Source organism: Lygodium microphyllum, chromosome 16 (assembly GCF_053477565.2).
Source record: "Lygodium microphyllum isolate KBCC chromosome 16, Lygodium_microphyllum_v1.1.10, whole genome shotgun sequence".
Taxonomy (NCBI): domain Eukaryota; kingdom Viridiplantae; phylum Streptophyta; class Polypodiopsida; order Schizaeales; family Lygodiaceae; genus Lygodium; species Lygodium microphyllum.
Genome location: NC_141150.1, coordinates 139762569 through 139770042, shown reverse-complemented (window position 1 = coordinate 139770042; position 7474 = coordinate 139762569).

Below are 7474 nucleotides of genomic sequence, written 5' to 3'. Positions count from 1 at the left end.
GAATAGTTTCTGGTACTTCATGTTGAGCTTCTGTGGATCTTTTGTTATCTTCTATATGCTCATTTGAGTGTTCTATTTGTGGATTGGGGGAGTTTTCTAATCTTGGAAATGGAATAATATCAGCGCAAAAGAGTTTGAAGAAGCAAAAGAAGGTAGCTTTTGAAGACTCAAAGTGAAGACCGAAGTGATAGTGATAGTACTGAGCCTTGAGAGGTTACTATAGTGTATCTGGTGTCTCTTCATATTAGATATACCTCTTGGGAGGTGTAGCTACGAGGAAGAGAGGATTCTTGAGTGTGATTCTTTGTTATTCTCATGTACTATGAAGGCTATGAAGATGATATGATATGAATATTGTGTGATGAATTCCATTCAAAGTTGATCATTTGTTTGTGTTCCTTTGGTTTTTTTATGGTTTCTATGAGGGCTGCTTTTCTCTTTCCCTTCCTCTCTCTCTCTCTCTCTCTCTCTTTTCCCATGTGTGTGTGTGTGTGGTTGAGAGAGAGAGAGAGAGTACGAGAGAGATACACAAGACATCCTCCCAAAGAATGATTCATATTGATGTAGAGTTAGTATATATAGGTGAGACCCAAGTCAAGTGAGAGATGATATATATAGTTGTAACATGTGTGTCCCCATGTGGAAGCCTCACATGTGAGAATACTGTGGAAGTACTACAAGTGACACACACTCATACTCACACTCTAATGCAGTCCTGGGATGTACTCTCTCGACTCCCTTTTTTTGTTTGCATTGGGGTAAATTTTCCTTGTAATGCATGGATACTATTGTTGCAAATTAGTACAGGTTGTTTTCATGTTTCTATGAACAAGGAGCATCTACAAATGATTTGTCTTGTTGGTCTTTTAGGAAAATCCCTTGCAACAATGGAACCCTCCATGATCTCTTCATCACTCAATAGAGAAGTTGAACTTTAGTGCCTCAAAAGTGGAAGCAACAAGTGAAAATGGTGAAATTCAAGAGCTTTATGCCCACCATCCAAATGTCTTTACAACCTACACCTAGTGCATTGCCATTTGAAAGTGGTTCCTTACCACTTGCAATTGAAAGCCTTCCACCAGCAGGCAAGTGCACCATTTTTCTTGGGTGGTTTACCACATTCCAAGTGATTATCTACCACTTCACGGTGGTGATTATCACTTAATTCATCTAGTACCATTGTCAAAGGGCACACCACTAACCAATAGTAAGCCACTTGTAAATATTTGTTGGCTAAACTCGTGTGGTTTATAGGCCAACTATTTATGCTCATTGCTTGTTTGTGGATGTAGATCCTTTGTTTGTGGCCACCACTTTCGCTTTTTGTGCTAACACAGACAAGCAAGCACAATGGGTAACTTATAATTTAAAAATGGCAAATCAACACTTTCAAGTGATGATCGCTACATTCAACTGGTGGCAAACCACTCTCTAGTGGTTTCTTTTCACTTATGAGTGGCTACCACCTCTCAGAAGGGGGACCAAATCCCATAAGCAAAGAGAGGTGTATACCCAAGCAAAAAACCTATGAAAAGATATACTTCCTCAGTCACGCTCTTTACCATTTCATTATGGTTTCATTTTTGCTGTTCTTATTCCCTCCTTAATCACCTATTTTTCTTGTGCTCTACCATGTTTCTTAACACTACCATATTCCTTAATCACCTATCTTTCTTGTGCTCTACCATGTTTCTTAACTCTAAGCACTTACAAAGCCCAATAGCCCATTCTAAAATATCAATTTCTCACCAGCTAGGCAACCCTCTCAAGCCAGCCCAACTTGCCAAATTACCAAATGAAATAACCAGGCATGAAGGTGCACATAGAACAAAATAACCAGGTAGAGGTATACGCAACCCCTTTAGCTACCAGCCTCTATAAGAAAGTCTGGTGCACAAATCGAATGCTAGATGTGTGCATAGTGAGCACCGAAAAGTCCCCAAGAACAAAAGAACTCTACTAAAGCTCATAAAAAAAGAAGAAAGATTTGCATGACATGAAGAAAAGAGGCAAATTGGGTACAATCTCCCCCCATGCCTTGTGTGAGCGCTCCACAAGGTACGCATTTATAAATTTATTAATCTCCAAGCTCAAAAACAGCCCAATTTTACAATTAGCATACATTGGCTTTTGTGTTTGCTTTTGTCCAAATAAAGAATAAAGCGGTTGGGTGCCCCAAAAGTCAAGTTGTACCCAAATACAATGTCCAATAATGAGTTATTTAAACCGAATGCCCATGGGTATACAAAATAATAAGTATTAGTGCCACGCCTTTAATAATAAGGGGCGTGTCCATCAAAAATGATAATTTCTTCTAGGTAATCTGAATACACGCCATTGCCGCGGATGCTTCCCAATGCCACCACTACCTTATCTACACATCAACTGAAGCATTCACAATTGTTAGAAAATAATAAAATTAAACCGACAAAAGTGAATACCTAGTAGTCTTTAGCTACAAAATAAATAAATAGGTTGGAACTCTGTCCTAACCTTAATTTAATACAAGGTCTAAACTCATAAACATCCATTAATTTAAATATGTATTTTGCAGAATGAGCGGCTGTGGAATCACCCACGTGCACATTAAATTGACATTACGCCCAAAAAGAACAGGCGTCCGTGTCAACTTCTCGCACAAGGAATCCACCTTGTGTACGTGCCGTGGCAAATAAATATAGTTTTATAAAATCCACCACAAAACCTCACGAAATCCACCATGGTCTCATGGAATCCACCATGAAATATGCCTCCTGGCATCATACCTCGGGGGTGGGATAGCAATTGTCCTCAATTGCTATTAGCTCAATGTGGAGAGAGCGGTGAGGGGTAAGCACTTAGGGCACGGGTGTGCATCCATTGGGCCTCTTCAACAAGATGATTTTTAAACTTAACCAAATATCTAAAGTATCTACAGCCAGTTCTAGTGGTCATAAAGTCTAAAATAGTTTCATGTTCAAGGATTTCAGTTTATTCTTCTAACAAAGGAGGGTTTTCATAGATAGGGTGAACATGTAATTGGCCTCTAAAAGATCGTTACAAATTGATATGAAAAGTATTATGAATTTTCCAATGTTGGGGTAGTTCTAATTTAAATGCATTGTCATGGATTTTGTGAATGATTTTGAAAGGTCCATAAAATCTAAGCGCTAACTTAACAACAGGGTGTTTCTCAATACTTTGCAATCTTCTCTTTTTAATGCGTAACCAAACATAATCATCAACTTTGAAACTCAAGGCTTTTCTTCTCTTGTTAGCTTGTTTAGTGTATAATTGCTGGGCTTTCACAATCATATTTTTAACTTTAGCAAAAATAGTAGCATGTGTATTGGTAATATGATCAATAGCTTTAACTTTATTTGACAATGATGTAACAGATGTAGGCAATCTATGTCCATAAATGATTTCAAAAGGTGCTTTATGTGTAGTTGTATGTGGTGTATTATTGTATGTAAATTGAAGTAAATGCAAGTGTGTATCCCATGTTTGTGGTTTTGAAATTGTGTATGTACACAAAAGATCTAGAATTGTACTGTTAATAACTTTTGTTTGCCCATTGGTTGCTACTCGTAAGAAGGTTGATTTCTCAACAAAGAAAATGGCACAATCATCTAATAGCCTCAAGCAAATCATTCAGCTAGTGCCACGCCCACCTAAGAGTCCTAGATCTCCTACACCCTCTTTTCCCAAACAGACACAGGAAGCACAACAGCAGTCGTCAAGGGCGGATGCTCAATCCCTGAGCAACCTAATGTGACTAGATCAACTCATGCTCGATCTACACAGATGAATGCTCAAAGGGCAACAAAAGACATGACCACTTTCGATCGCCCTAGGGACTTGACACCGCAATCCACCAAGGGTAGCTAGCCCACTAGACTAGTCGCTACTACTTCCAATCAGGGATCACAGCAGTCACAGCCCTTGGCCGTGACAATGCCTCTTGTGGAACGCGTCCTTAGTAGTTTACATGTGGAGGAGGTGTCACAACCAACTTCCTTGACAACTCCAGCACTTCCAAAGTGCCTAAAGCCTAGGTTGGAGGAGTTAAACACAAGGGAATTGGCTGAAAAGCTAGACTCTCCGAAAAGGGAGGCAGTTATACCCTCACAACCTAGTGAGGCTATTCAGTAGGCCACGACTACGTTCCATAAGGACACACTAGAGAAAGAGAATGCTGAGGCCCAACCAAGCACATCAACGGTTGACCTAGTCCAGGGTCCTGAGTCATTGAGAGATGCACCTTCATTGACCAAGAAAAAGAGGAGAAAACAACGAAGACAATAGCAGTCACAGGTGGTTGTGGATCCCAAGAACCTTGACACCAAGAGCGCTAGAGAGATAAGGAATAAAGCATCAAGTCCATCCACCAATGACCCCATTGATGCCTCTCCTAATAGCGGTGAAACCTTAGACACATCCGTGTGCTCTGAAAAATCAAAGCAGTCGTTACCATCAACGATTGCTTACAACACTCAATCCACCGACAACAGAACTCGCATTGACCAATCAAGAGTGGATACAATGCTGTCACAATAGGGTGATAAACCTATACCAGTCACATCCAAGGAAAACCATGATGCAATAACAAAGCCTCAGGAGAAACACAGAAACCCCGAGAGCATAAGAAATCCTAGCGTTGTCCAAACCTGCTCATCTAGGCCTGAGCCCCAAACAATGCTGAAGCCCAGGCAAACTCCTAGAACCTTGCATGAGATAGCAACCGAGCAAGCCCTCATTGAACATAGAAGTGTCACAGAATGCTTAACCAAGTTGGATGCTAAGCTCAAAGTGTTTGCACGTGTTTACGTCCAGGCAGACATGGGCACATTCCCTAAAGAGCAGCTTGAAGAATACTTCCCATTTCCCTTATCCTAGGAAGAGCAAGAACATCTTGATGAGCACTATAACAGGCTCCTGTATGAACGCATGTGACTCATCTCTGACGAGAAAGCCGATGAACTACGCTTAACTGTCACATTCAATGATGTGCTCTGCCAACCAAATCTCTTAGAGATAGAGCAACTAAAGCGACTGTCAGAGGGTCAAAGTCAATTCCAACAACATTGGTGTGAAAATTGTGTTGCAATGGCCGAACTAGGAGCCCAGATTATGGCAATCTCTGAGGAGCGATTGGCCAAATGGCGATCTCAACGAGACCCAACCTATGTGGCACCAACTTCCTTTCGAGTGCTGACTACTATTCAAGGCACGGACTTCACTGAACCTAGCCAAGAGAACTCTCTGTTTGATAAGGTTCTCACTGAGAAGGAGTTACATGTTGCTAGTAGACTCGGACAAGGTTCCATGCTACTCGATGTTGCAAAATATCTATCGGTATTGAGTAAGCTACCACGAGTACTAGATGCGTGTGCAACACTCCAGTACAATCCGAAGCTCTACAATTGGCTTTTATCCTCGTGATGTGACAAGGATTCGTAAATATGTACGTAAATAGACAATGAATTTTGTGACCCTGTATAGACAATATCAACACACACAAGCAATGATAGTCAAGCGCAGGGAGAAGATTTGGGTTCAACAAGCTAAGCTCCTCAAGTCCTCCTCTCACCACACATTTAGAAGTCGTGTGACCATTCCCACCTCTAGGTGGAGGGCATGCAACCCTCATTACCACCATAGGAAGCCCTGACCAACATCTTTAAAGGTGTAAACAAGGTATTGTCCCTTTCTATACACCTTTCTCCATTTTCGGTCTATCCTTCCGAGGATAAGCCTGCCCCACTCCATGACAACTAGTCCACGCAACTTAGCATAAGCCAAGATCTGCTAATGGCTCGGGGCAAAATGAACATCATCATGGGGGGCCATCCCTCTACAACAAACACTACATGCCTCATCTCTTCCCTCCTCGTCATATGCACTTGATAACCCACACTATAATCCCCTGCATGCGAATGGTTTTATCATGTATCAAGGTCTAATCCTTGGTTCGTATTTTGCAAGTCCCCCTACGTGGAAGACATGGAGCACCCAGGGCAGCTAGCTTGCAGAGACGCTCTCTATCATCAAAGGGAACATGCAGCACAAGCTTCTTCACCGTTGCACTACGTGCTTAGCCTCAAAAGGTATGCAAAGAAACGAGGTCCCAAGCGACACTGCCTCGAATGTAGGCCGAAGAATCCCCAGGCCAGGGGAGTAGAAGCTCAAAGAAGCACACAAGGTGTGGCAACACCGGTTGTGCAAACCCCCAACAGACGCTCAGGCACCACGTGCTCAAAGGCAGAAAGGGCAGCTCGAGACAAGGAAGAATTCGATGCATTGTTCAAAAGCATTTTGGAAAGGGTTGCAGCCAGAGACTACACCATTTAGGTCCTGGCCGACATATTCCTTGCCCAACCTCACAGGAGTCCCTCACGAGCAGAGCCTCAGTTTCCTGACCACCCGAACTTACCCTGTCTCGTGCATATCGAGTAGCCCCTATGATATACAAGCAACTTAACAAGCCATCCTGCCATAACTTTTTGTCTTTTGATGGTTAAAGGGTCAGGCTCCCCACTTGTACACACTTCCCTTACCTATCACTAATATATGCCACGTCTTTAACAAGCACTGGAATAGGCATCGCAATTAGCATCATAGGATTTTGAAAAATTTATATCTTGACACGATTACATTTGTTCGTTTTACTTGACGCATGCGACTTGCATATACTCTCATGAAGTGACAAGTGGATGCAGGATGACACAGGTCTTTGTGCAAACATGTTCAATGTCCAAGTCACCACAAGACCACCAACCTCACAAAGAACCGCGACAAAGCCACGCTACCGAACACGAAAAATCACCCTTACGCGTGCCCACATCGCACAAACCAAAGCATAGTCATGGGCTACGCTCTCTTCCTGGGTCAAGCTCTACAGTGGGCTCACGACAGTTGTTACCTCAACTGTACCAACATCGCGTGTCGCAAAGAGGTTTGCAGTATCTCAAGTGTATCTCCATATCTCAACAACTGCTTCTCTAGCAACGAGGCTAGGGTACAATCATCACTGTAATATCCATTTCCTGAGCCTTTGAAGCTTGACATTTCCCAACCCATTGAAAGGTTGATAGCCTCAACATATTGCAATGGTTGTACTCAGGCAAGCCAAAAAAAAAGAGAAAAAAATTTAAAGAAAGAAAGAAAAAAGCATAAGAAAAAGAAACAAAAAAGAAAAAAGAAAAAAAAAAGAAAAGAAAAGAACGAAATGATAAGAAGCACCCACGATCACAGCACAACACCTAGGGTTCCTCAAATTAGGTGTGTCCAGTGACCTTGGTCAGCTGGCTCCACCCCTAGTCCCCTAGCCCCCTAGCATCACCCACAATAGTTCAAGGCACATCAAGGGCAGGACATACCTATGGAGCTTGTCTTGGCTATGGTTAGACCTGTCACCCTGTCCCATTCACACGATTCCCTCTTGCACTCTGCCTTAATACCATTGCAATCAATTGTGCTAAGCATCGCACGA